A 12,995-nucleotide genomic window follows, 5' to 3' on the forward strand; every position below is an offset into this window, starting at 1 on the left:
TATATCATAGTACAATTAAATGAAATAAGATTGCAGCAAATAGAACCACTGAAACCAGCATTGATATATAATAAATATATATATAAACATCGACAAGATAACATAAGTTGTTCTGACAAGAACTACTGAATAAAGTTAAGTTTTCATACCAACACATTACACATAACTACTGACTGAAGTTAAGCTTCACACTAACTACTTTCCCATTAGTTTTCACTCCCAAGTTAAATTTCTCAACCTACCAACAACACACAGGTTGTTAAAACAAAGTTATGTTTGAGCCTTTCTATTATGCACAACTTCACATTTGACGCGCAGCTTCATCACATTGACGCGCAACATCATCCCAGATGTCTTCATTGGCATCTATCGCCCAACTGTTTCCAAGATCCGTCAGCATTTTCAATACCAGACTTACTCTTTTCTTGTTGGCTTTTTCTACTGCATCTTCCTTTCCCAACTTCAGCCATTTGTCCCTGACTTGAGACTTCATGCTCATCTTCATATAATAGCATACAAATATGAGGCAGTCGGGGTGATGACCTTGTTCAGGAACAATCTTGGTAAAAATATCCTTGTATACAAGCGGTTCCCGCTTTATATCCACGATTTGTGGTGATAGATTCAGTTCATCATATCTTTGGATCAAATACGGCATACAAGCCTTTGCCATTATGAGAGCTTGTTTCTTGCAGTTAGATTTATAGCCTTCAACACTGTTATAGTAGTTCCACTCACCCTCTGAAAAGTCATACTCTAACAATGTCCAATGTGTACCAGCAGGGTTTTCCTTTGTCATATAGTTCATTGGAATGAACATTCTCTCAACTTCAATAGGGAGATTCAAGATGAATTCTCCAACAAATTTGGCAATCCCATCTTTCTCCTTTGTTTTAACAAAGAACTGCAAAAGAAATATTTTTTAGGAAAAAAAAGTTAGTGGATGCAATTGAAAGGGTGCACAACAGGTGTAGAAAACAATGCTGAATAACTTGTTATGCAGTTCAATCTAGTTGCATAACATTTTATGCTGAAGTAATTATATGGGCATAAGATAATATGCAGGAATGACTTGTTATGTAGCAAAATGATTTTATTTTCTTGACTTACCCAAGCATCTGGCGTCATGAATGCAGACTCCGCATACCTATGTTCAACACTATCAGCCATCTTTTCATTTTCCCGCTTCCTGAACAACCTATAACTGTAGTAGCGTACTACTTGGTCTTCTAAGTATTCGTTGTTCATTAGCTGCCTTATTATATCTCCGTGAATCCGAATATCCCACAAGTACGGGTCTTCTCCTTCTCTGATACTCCAAGCCGAATTTCTGCAGATGACATAAGACATAATTGGTGAGATGTTTTATTCAAGTGACATGCGGCAGAACCATAAACTAGAGGGTTGTGTTATGCATGGGTTTTTTTTAAGCATAACTTGTTATGCATTTATTTCATAAGAAGCATAACCTGTAATGCATTGATTTCTTAAACAAGCATAATAAATATAACAACATTTTTTGCATAACTGAACATGCATTAAACATTGGAGCTGCATAACATGTGATGTAGATATTTTAAACAATGCATAACTAACCATGCATTAAACATTGGGAGCTGCATGACATATTATGCAAACAAGCATAAAGGTAATTTTGATGTACTTACAGGCTGTTGGCATTCTCAAAGTATGTCTCCAGTACTTCCATCATGGCTGGTTCTATTGTATCCTTGTAATCTTGAAAGCATTCCATTGTTTCCAGCGGAGGTAATTTTCTGAACGGCAAGCCAGCAGACGTACGGGGATTTTCTTCTTCAACTTTATTCTCATCAGGCTTGTCTTTTTGCTTCTTCTGCTTCCCTAGCTCACAATCTTTGAGTAGTACACTGGTTGTCCTTTGATTCCATGTTGTCCTTTCCTTGATTCTTCTTACCTTGCTTCCTGGTTGCTTCCCATCCTCTTCTGCCTTGTTTGCTTTTCGCTTCAATACTGACTTTTTCTTCAATGGTGACCTCTTCAAAAATTCTGTTCTTGGTACAAACTCCCCTCCTACGTCTTCTTCCTAGAGATTCATGTAACCAAAATGTGTTAGATATAAACAGTTTATTATGAAATTAAGTAAATAGTTGATTAAACAACAAAACAACAATATAGTAAACAGTTTATAGTTGATTAAAAATAATAAGTAGTACATAGTTGATTTGACATTAATAAAAATACCATAATAAAAGATGTTATATTTAGGTACCAGGTTTTTTGAAATGGTCTCCATCTCAGCATCTTCATTATAGCCTTTTTCTTTTTCAGCATCTTGTGTGGCACCAGGAGTTAAAGGATTCTCAACCACCATCTCCTTCTCTGCATCAACAACCATCTCAACAGCTACTTGTTGTGGCTTTTCAGCCACTGGCTCTTCTGGTTGTTGTGGTTCTTCAGTTTGATGTTGTGGTATCTCAACAGCGGGTTGTTGCAGATTTTCAGCTTGCTCTTGTGGTCCACCAGCATCATCTTTAATTGCAGCAGCAGGTTGTGATAAATGCAGATTAAATGTGGGGCACCACATATTCTTCTGCTTTCTTCTGAGTTTCTGGAAGAATGTCATCATCACCACCGGCCAAAAAGTCTCTTTCCTGTGCTTCAAGTCTTTCTTGTGTTGTTGCTATATTTGGTGTTGTCTCCAATTCCACTTGAGTTTTGTTTCCTTGTCGTCGCTGGAGAGATTAACAGCTTTTTCCATGTCCATGAACTTGAAAGGTGAAGACTGGATACCTTGACTAGCCGTTTGGTCTTGGCTATCGAGTCTGATAACTTCTGGAACTGATTCTTGTGTAGGTGGTTCAGTTGAAGATACCAGTTCAACAAGAGTCTCATTCCTTGGCAAGTTTTGGCTCAGTGGGTCGCTTGGCTCAGCTGATGATACATTGACACTAGGTCCACCTGACGACTCCTCCTGCACTTCTATGTTGCCACAATCAACGAGCAATTCCTTCACGTAATTATACAACTTTTCATTGAAGTCTACTCCACTCTGTCTATTCCTCTCCTGAGTCTGCTTCATGTCTTTCAGCTTTGCTTCAATGATCTGCAACCTTGCTTCAGCACAATGGGGGGACACGTTTCTTGTTCAATGATCTTAATCGCATCCAGAAATGCTTCTTCATACTTGTCCCTGTTCTCTTCAAGATTCATTGCGACGAGATCATATATCTCTTTCCTTTTTCTTGGTTTTCTTGGTTCACAGAATTCCATCTCCATTGCACTGTACTCATCTCTAAATTTCTCATTATACTGCAACATGATTAATGACACTCATCAAAGGAATGCATAAAAATATAACAACATTTTTTATATGCATAACCTGTGATGCAGCTAATCTAAACAATGCATAACTAGTCATGCATTTAATATTGGAACTGAATAATATGTCATGCATTGATTTTGTTAAGGTGCATAACTTATTATGCATTTAAAAACACAACCCTGCTTAACTCCTTTTCAATATTGAAAAATGCATAACCGGTCATGCATTCATATATTGGGATGCATAACATGTTATGCATTGATTTATTAAGGTGCATAACTTATTATGCAGTTATCATTTTTTGCTAACGTAACTTATTATGCATTCATTTTTAAGGAATTTAGAGATACAGTCATAGATGCATGAAGGTCAATTATAAATCATGAAATGTTCACAAACAAGTACCTTTAAGAACGTAATATTCTTCTTGAGCATTGCTTTCTTCATTGCTGCCAAGTCCCACTTCGCAGCTCTCGGTGTAGCATTGGAACTGACCTTGACGATGTCGGATGATATCTCGTCTATGTTAGAATGCTCAGCCAACCAAAGCTGCAAAAAATAATAACTAATAAGATATTTTGTATCCAAGAAAGTAATATTTATTGACAGATGTTATGAAAGTAAAAAAAAACTAACTCACAAGAGAATATATAGTGCAACCACTGCAATTCCTGATATGAAGATTGTTTCTTTTGACAGTCTTGATGCTCTCCATCAGGTGTTCATGAATAAGATCAGGAAAAGAGATAGAGTTCATGGTTTCCAAATCCTTAACCAAACCAACATACGAGACATCTAAATTGTCTCCACTTGAACGACAAAAGAACAAGACGACTAGCATGTAAAGGAAGATAAGGCAGACAACTTCCTCTTCATGACCTTTCTTATCAAGTTTTTCCAACACCAGCCTTTCAATATCATCTATCCACACCTTTGTTACCCGTGTTTGGGATCTTTGCTGATAAATCCTGGCTTTGTTTTGAATGGGAATTGCTTGACGAGGGGATGTGACTGAGTCAACTCTATCTCTGCGTTCGAAGTCAGAATATCATGTCCTCTGTCTCCTTCAATTCTTGGAATCAAAAATGTAACAGCAAGCTCACTATACGTTGATGCTATGGACTTGTTTTCAGACAACTTGAATGAATGTTGATTCAAATCTTCATGGTCATATGATAGAAAGACTTCATCCATCAGCTTGTTGCTCTTACCATCCAAGTATGCCATGTTTGCAGCATATAACCAGTTATAGAACTTTCCAAACACACACACATTCATCATGTTAACCTGCAACGGATTCAAACCACCTCTGTCTTTTATCTTACTAAACAAGTGACCTACCCTAAGGAAACCTGCTGTATAAGTACCTCCTTGAACTGCAGATTTGGTTTTAGGTTTAACTGCGTAAAAAAAAAGAACAAAAAAATGCATTTTAGAACTGCTATTTTAGAACAACAAAGGAATGCATAACAAATATAACAACCTTTTTTTATATGCATAACCTGTGATGCAGCAAGTCTAAACAATGCATAACTAGTCATGCATTTAATATTTTAGAACAACAAAGGAATGCATAAAAAATATAACAACATTTTTTTATATGCATAACCTGTGATGCAGCAAGTCTAAACAATGCATAACTAGTCATGCATTTAATATTTTAGAACAACAAAGGAATGCATAACAAATATAACAACATTTTTTTATATGCATAACCTGTGATGCAGCAAGTCTAAACAATGCATAACTAGTCATGCATTTAATATTGGAACTGAATAATATGTCATGCATTGATTTGTTAAGGTGCATAACTTATTATGCATTTAAAAACACAACCCTGCTTAACTTATTATGCATTTAAATGATAAGAGAAGTTTATTAACTGATGCATAACAGGAACAGGAAGGAATTCAACGCACCTTGTTTATAGACAACACATTGCTTACTAGATTCAAAGCAAATCTTACCATCTTCGGCATCATTTGTATTATCATCCTCATTATCTGTATCATCACCCAATACTTCCTTTGGTGCAGCTTTCTTTGCTTTCTTTGCCTTGATTTGCATCTCCTTCAGTGTTTCGACACTATCAATTTCTTCTTGTTCATCTTCAACATCAGTAGGTAAAATCACATTGAGGAGAAAATTATGTTAAAATCGAAGAAGAATAAAGTGATAACTAAAAAAAAATTATGGATATTCAGGATGAAACAGTTTTCTTTTTAGGTTTACTCTTTTTTTCTGGTTCATCATCGGCAATTACTGTAACAAAATTTAAGATTAAAAAAAAAAATTCAAAAAAAACACAATCAAACACTAACAGATGAAGCTAATGATAAATCTCACCGGGTTTTTTCTGTTTCTTCGACTTCATTTTTCCTTTTTCATCTGAAGCATCAAGAACAAAAATTAAAATTGAAAATCAAATAAAATCAAATGTACCGAATGCATGGAATAATAAGATCGATTAAACTAGTTTTAGTACCTAATTTATTCTCTTTTGATTTATGAAGACATGTTTTTGTCGGTGTTTCATCCATTTTGGTTCTACTGAATTCTAGGGTTAAGGTTTTTTAGATTTTGAAATTGATTTTTAGGGTTTGATCAATTTCAATAATCAATCATCCGTTACAATGTTTATGGAGGCATAGGAGTAGAAAAACGGATGAAGAAAAAATGAGAAGAACGGATGAAGAAAAAATGAGAAGAAGAGAAAAGAAATGGTTCCGACCGTTTTTGGGAGTTAATAAAACTTCCCAGAACCGCTGAAGGGTAATTGAGGAACTCTGCACGTTTTTAATAATTTTAAATAATGTTGGGTGTGACTGTAGGGAAAAGTAATTCTGGGCCTGGCGGTAAGCAAAAAAAAATTCTGGGCCTGCGCCTAAGTTCCCCTAATGCTAATCAAGTTTTTTGAGAAATCTCATAGGGCTTGAAAATGGGACTGGAAGCTGGTTTGTTTAAGAAGCCCAATTCCTTAATTTTATTAAACCCAATACACTTGGACTCATTGGTAAGATATTACCAAAAGTGAAAACTACAGCCACACCCATTTTCTCACCTTCCACCACTGTCAAACCCACGCGTGTAAAAGTTCACACGCGCACCCAAAATGGGCGTATAAATTCTGCCGAAACCCAAAATTTTCAAAATTCAGTTTTCTTTTTATTTTATTTCCAAGTTTAACCTCACTTTATGTTTTGAGATTTTGTATTGAGATTTTGTTCTGAGAGATTGAGATAGAGCCGAAGCGAGAGCTGAAGTATTGAATTATCGAGAGTTGCGAAGGAGCTGATTGAGAGATTCAATTTACTCAGCAAAGATAATCTGAAATTCAAGCTCAGGTTCGTTCGTTTTATCTTTGATTCTGATCTTGTTTAACTTTGATTCTGATCTTGTTTAATCTTGATTCGATTCTAGGTTTTAGTTTCTTTAAGATTATGATCTATTATTTTAAGTTACAGAGTTTAATTTAGGTTTTCGATGGATTTTTAGATATTTTAAGCTTGTTTTTGAATTTACGATCAATGCAGATCTTTTCGATTCAATCTTTTAGTTTTGATTTCACAGAGTTCCTACTCCGTTGCACTGTACTCATCTCTAAAGTTCTCCTAAAACTGCAACATGATTTAATAACACTCATCAGGGAAGGCATAACTTTATATGCATAACAGGTTATGCAGATACTCTAAACAATGCATAACTTGTCATGCAGTCAATGTTGGATCTGCATAAGATGTTATGCAGTTAAACAATGCGTTATGCAGGGTATGCTTAACCAATATAATAAGGCTTTTTATATGCATAACAAGTTATGCAGATACTCTAAATAATGCATAAAGGGTCATGCAGTTATTTTTGGATCTGCATAAGATGTTATGCAGTTAAACAATGTTTGTATTTTAACTGCATAAGCAGTTATGCATAATAAGTTATGCAGTTCACCGTGTTTGCTTTTACTGCATAACCAATTATGCATAATAAGCTACGCAGTTCAACATAGTTGCTTTTATTGCATAAGCAGTTATGCATAATAAGCTACGCAGTTATGCATAGTTGATTTACTGCATAACCAGTTATGCATAACAAGTTACGCAGTTATGCATAAATGCTCTTACTGCATAAGCAGTTATGCATAACGTTATGCATAGCTGTTTTTACTGCATAACCAGTTATGCATAACAAGTTATGCAGATACTCTAAACAATGCATAACATCATGCAGTTAATTTTGGATCTGCCTAAGATGTTATGCAGGATAGATATGATTTGATTTTTTAAATTTGATCTTTGCTGTTGTTGATTTGATATTTTAATTTTGAGTAAGAATTTTTTTTCTGAAGCAACATGCAGGATAGATATGTTTGATTTTTTCTCTTTTGTGTTTTGCAGGGTGAAATGCCTGTTATTAGTGCACTAGCTGTGATTCACTACTTCAGTGAATTCTTAGCACATCATGTTGATGTCAATTCAACTCTGGAGAATTTGAAGACAGCCGTTTGCCTGAAGTGGACTCGTTTACTACCTCATCATGTCAGTTTTTCTTTTAATGATGGAAGCAAGTTTTTGCGAGTTGATTCTGATTTTCTGCTTCAGTGTTTTGTATCTCGTTGCCACTATAAAGGTCAGAAGAGCTTTGATTTACTTGTTGAAGTTGTCTCCAATTCTTTCAATTGTTCCAGCAGTCGTAGTAGAGCTTCATCAAGTATGCATTTAATAGAACCTGAACCAGAACAAGCTATGGTGAATTTCCTTGAAGATGGTTCTGTCCCTGTTAACAAGGTTCTTAGGACTGAGGGTTGGGATAAATTACTTGGTGAAGTTAGTAAAGTTTTTTTTGGAGGTGTAGCAGAGGTACGTATTGCAGTGAAGAAATACGAGCTAAAGTCTGGGTATGTTCTTGTATATACTAAGAATGAACCTAGCAGGTTCTATGCAAAATGCTCTAAAGAAAATTGCCCTTGGGAGTATAAGGTTTGTGTGTTGATGTTGAAAACAGGATGCTTAAGGTTAAGAAATATTATAGCAGTCATCACTGTGGTGTGGGATGTCAAAGGCTTTTCCACAGGCTCAGCAGTAAATTTGTTTCTAGTCTTATCAAGGAAGAAATCAGAAGTGATCCGAGTATCAAAGCTTCTGATTTGAAAAAGTTTTTTAAACATAGCTACGGTATCAATATGAAATACTACCAAGCTTACAATGGAAGAGAGAAAGTGTATGAGGATATATTTGGTGATGATGCCATTTCGTATTCGCATCTGGTATGGTATGTAGATGCCATTCGCAGCACAAATCCTGGGAGTTGTATTGATTTTCAAGTTCAAAGGGATGAAACTGAATGGAACAAGGATAGTTTAACTGATTTAGAAGTCGAAGCACCTTCAAATAAGTTTGTGCGTCTTTTTATTGCTTTCGAGGCATGCATCAGTGGTTACCATTACCTTCGTCCCATGATTTATGTCGATGCTACCTTTCTTACAGGGAGATTTAGAGGATGCCTCATGGCTGCAACCGGTATCAATGCTGAAAATGGTTAGTTTTCTGATAATGTATCCTTTTTATATATGTGCATAATGTTTCATGCATTATTTATTTTGGCTTCATAGTGTTTTATGCATAATATCTTATGCATTACTCTTTTCACTTTTCTGGTTATGCATCAGTTTTGTTTAGATACATAAGACATTATGCATTTTTTTATAGCTGCATAATGCCTTATGTATTACTATTTCTACTTTTCTGTTATGGAATTTATGCACGTGCATAATGCATAATACATTATGCATCATTTTATTTAGATGCACATACTTTATGTATATGTTGGCTTGATTTTATAATTTTTTAAGTCCTGAACCATGTTTTCTTGCTGTACAGGGTTCTTTCCACTAGCCATGACCCTAGTATCTGCTGAAGATAATGATAACCGGGAATGGTTCATGAGGAATTTGAGTAATGTTGTTGATCATGATCAAAGGCCAATCACATTTTTATCCGATCGTGCAGAAGGATTAAAGAGATCGATTCCAGTTATTTTCCCTGGATCCTTCCATAGTTTCTGCTATTATCATCTTAAGATGAACTTACCTATTAATGCTTCTGACGAAAGGTATGGTGCCGTTATTGATGCATTTCATGCTGCTGTATATGCTCTTAGTCCTGAAGGCTTCCAAAATGCCATTGCTACGATTAGGGGTCTTGGTTGTGGTTGGGTTGCAAACTATATTGAAGATATACCTCCCGAGAGATGGTCAAATGCCTTTTTTCAGGGTTGTAGGTATGGAAGGACATCTTCTACTCTTGTTGAATCCTTCAATAGTTGGATGAAGGTACATAAGAAGCTCCCTGCTAATGCTCTTATGGATCAGATAAGGAAGGATGTGATGAGGATGATGTCAGAAAGGAGAAATACCGGTAAAAGCTCCCTGCTAATGCTCTTCTGGATCAGATAAGGAAGGATGTGATGAGGATGATGTCAGAAAGGAGAAGGATGCCATGCTGTCAATGTTGGATCTGCATAAGATGTTATGCATTAAAACAATAAGTGACGCAGGGAATGCTTAACAAAAACAATAACACTTCTTATATGCATAACAAGTTATGCAGATACTCTAAACAATGCATAACAGGTCATGCAGTTATTTTTGGATCTGCATAAGATGTTATGCAGTTAAACAATGTTCGTATTTTATGCAGTTAAACAAGTTATGCATAATAAGTTATGCAGTTCTGCATGTTTGCTTTCATATGCTTGAAATATACATTCATTCTTAAGGTTCATAAACAAGTACCTCTAAGCTTGAAATATGCTTCTTGAGCATTGCTTTCTTCATTGCTACAAAGTCCCACCTTGCAGCTCTTGGTGTAGCATTGGGATTGACCTTAATATCTCAGCTATGTTAGAGTGCTCAGCCAACCAAAGCTGAAAAAAAAAGATATTATGTACATTTATTTTATTTGTAATGCATATTTTGGTATGCACATTTTGTACTGCATAACTTGTTTTTGTACTGCATAACATGTTATGCACATTTTATTTGTACTGCATATCTAGTTATGCAGACTTTTTATGCAGATATTTTTTAAGAAAGTTTAAAAAAGAAAAAAAAAGAACTCACAAGAGAATATACAGTGCAACCACCACAATTCCTGATAAGAAGATTCTCTCTTTTGACAGTCTTGATGCCATCCATCAGGTGTTGGTGAATTAGATCAGGAAAAGATACAGAATCCATGGTTTCCAAATCCTTCACCAAACCAACATACGGGACGTCCAGTGAGTCTCCCATTGATCGACAAAAAAACAGAACCACTAGCATGTAAAGGCATGCAAGGGAAACAACTTCCTCTTCATGACCTTTCTGATCAAGTTTTTCCATCAAAAACCTTTCAATATCATCTATCCACACCTTTGTTACTTGTGATTTGGGAGTTTTATTCACAGCACCTGCTCTTGTTTTGCATGGGAATTGCTTGACGAGGGCAAGTGACTGAGTCATCCCTATCTCTTCTTTTGAGGTCAGAATATCTCTTCCTCTGTTTCCTTTAACTCTTGGCATCTGAAAAATAACAGCAAGCTCACTAGCCGTTGACTGTATAGACTTGTTTTCTGACACCTTGAATGAATGCTGACTCAAATCATCATGGTCATATGATAGAAGGACCTCATCCATCAGCTGGTTGCTCTTACCATCCAAGTATGAAATGTTCGCAGCATTTAACCAGTTATAGACTTTCCCAAATGGAGACACATTGATCATATTAGCCTGCAACGGACTAAAACCACCTCTTTCCCTTATCCTATTGAATAATGCAAGTATCCTTGGAAAACCTGCTCTATAAGTACCTCCTTGAGTTGCAGGCTTGGTCTTAGCTTTAACTGCACAAACAAAATAACAAAATAAAAAAGTATTTTACTAAGTTAGAATTGCTACTTTCACTGCATAACCTCATATGCCTTTTATCCAGGCTTATGCATAAACTGTTATGCAGATTTGTTAAACAGACAGTTGTGTGCATAACCTATTATGCATAGTATATAACCTGTTATGCATTTATTTTTTGAACATAAGAAATTATATGGGGATAACATGTTATTAATGATTGCCAGGTTAACGCACCTTCTTTATAATAATTGATGCATAAGGGGGCAGGTTCTTCTTCTTCTTCTTCTTCTTCTTCTTCTTCATTTTCACCTTGGTTCTTCTTCTTTTTAAGTTTTTCTGTTTGTTGGGGTTCACGTCTTTTTCTTTTCTTCCTATTATCAACAACTTGCTTGACTGAAACAGACAAATTCAACACAAAAGATACAATATAATAAGTACTTAAAAGTAAGAAAGGGGTTAAATCATCATGCCTTATGCATCATGCAAGTTATGTACCTGCATAACTAGTTATGCACATAGTTGTTTTTACTGCATAACCAGTTATGCATACTAAGCCACGCAGTTCAGCATGTTTGTTTTTACTGCATAACAAGTTATGCAGTTCAGCATAGTTGTTTTTACTGCAGAACAAGTTATGCAGTTCAGCATAGTTGTTTTTACTGCAGAACAAGTTATGCAGTTCAGCATAGTTGTTTTTACTGCATAAGAAGTTATGCATAATAAGTTACGCAGTTATGCATAGTTACTTTTTCTGCATAACAAGTTATGCAAATAAGCTATGCAGTTCAGCATGTTTGATTTTACTGCATAAGCAGTTATGCATAATAAGCTACGCAGTTCAGCATGTTTGATTTTACTGCATAAGCAGTTATGCATAATAAGCTACGCAGTTCAGCATGTTTGATTTTACTGCATAACAATTTATGCATAATAAGCTACGCAGTTATGCATAGTTGCTTTTACTGCATAACCAGTTATGCATAATAAGCTACGCAGTTATGCATAGTTATTTTTACTGCATAACAAGTTATGCACATTATGTTTCCTGCGTAACATATGTTATTTAAAAGTAAAACAAATGACTTATTATAGATGCATACCAGACAATTTCTTTTTCTCTTTCACAGAATCTTCATTTGCCTTCATTGTAAACTCAATCAGTGGTCTTTCACTATCTGTTTCTCCATTTTCAAATTCAACATCAACAAGTAAAAATGATGTTAAAATCAAAGAAAAAGAAAGTGGTAAATGGAGAAGAAATTAAAATAAAATGATGTTGTTAACCTGATTGTGCTTCTGTTTCGTTCATTTTTGTCGAAATGTTCTTTCTAGGGTTTGTAATTTCAACTTAACTAGTTTCTAGGTTGGTTTTAAAGAGTATGAAATTAATTTTTTAGGGTTTAAATGGAGAAGAAATTAACTCCTCAAATCAGTTACAGAGTTTTTGGTGGAGGAGAAAAGAAACTGCTGAAAGTTTTTAAACCGCTTAGGGTAATAACTTCTCAGGAGAAAAGAAAAACCGCTTTAGTTCGAAACTGCCGAGGGTAATAGAGTAAAAATATATTTATAAAAGACTTTGGGTGCGAGCATATCCAAAATTAATTATGGGCCTGACGGTAAGAAAATAAATTTTTTTGGGCCTGCGCCTAAAATTCGCTTGCCAAAATGGGATGGTATTCTTCCGGTCATTCCATCCAAAGAATTGCAAAGAATTAAAATTTATTCAACAGCATATCAAAATGCATTACAATATCATTATTCAAAGAAGAAGAAAAAGAAAGAAAGATGGTAGACACCATGCAGTTATTTTCT

Source organism: Papaver somniferum, chromosome 9 (assembly GCF_003573695.1).
Source record: "Papaver somniferum cultivar HN1 chromosome 9, ASM357369v1, whole genome shotgun sequence".
NCBI classification, from domain to species: Eukaryota; Viridiplantae; Streptophyta; class Magnoliopsida; order Ranunculales; family Papaveraceae; genus Papaver; species Papaver somniferum.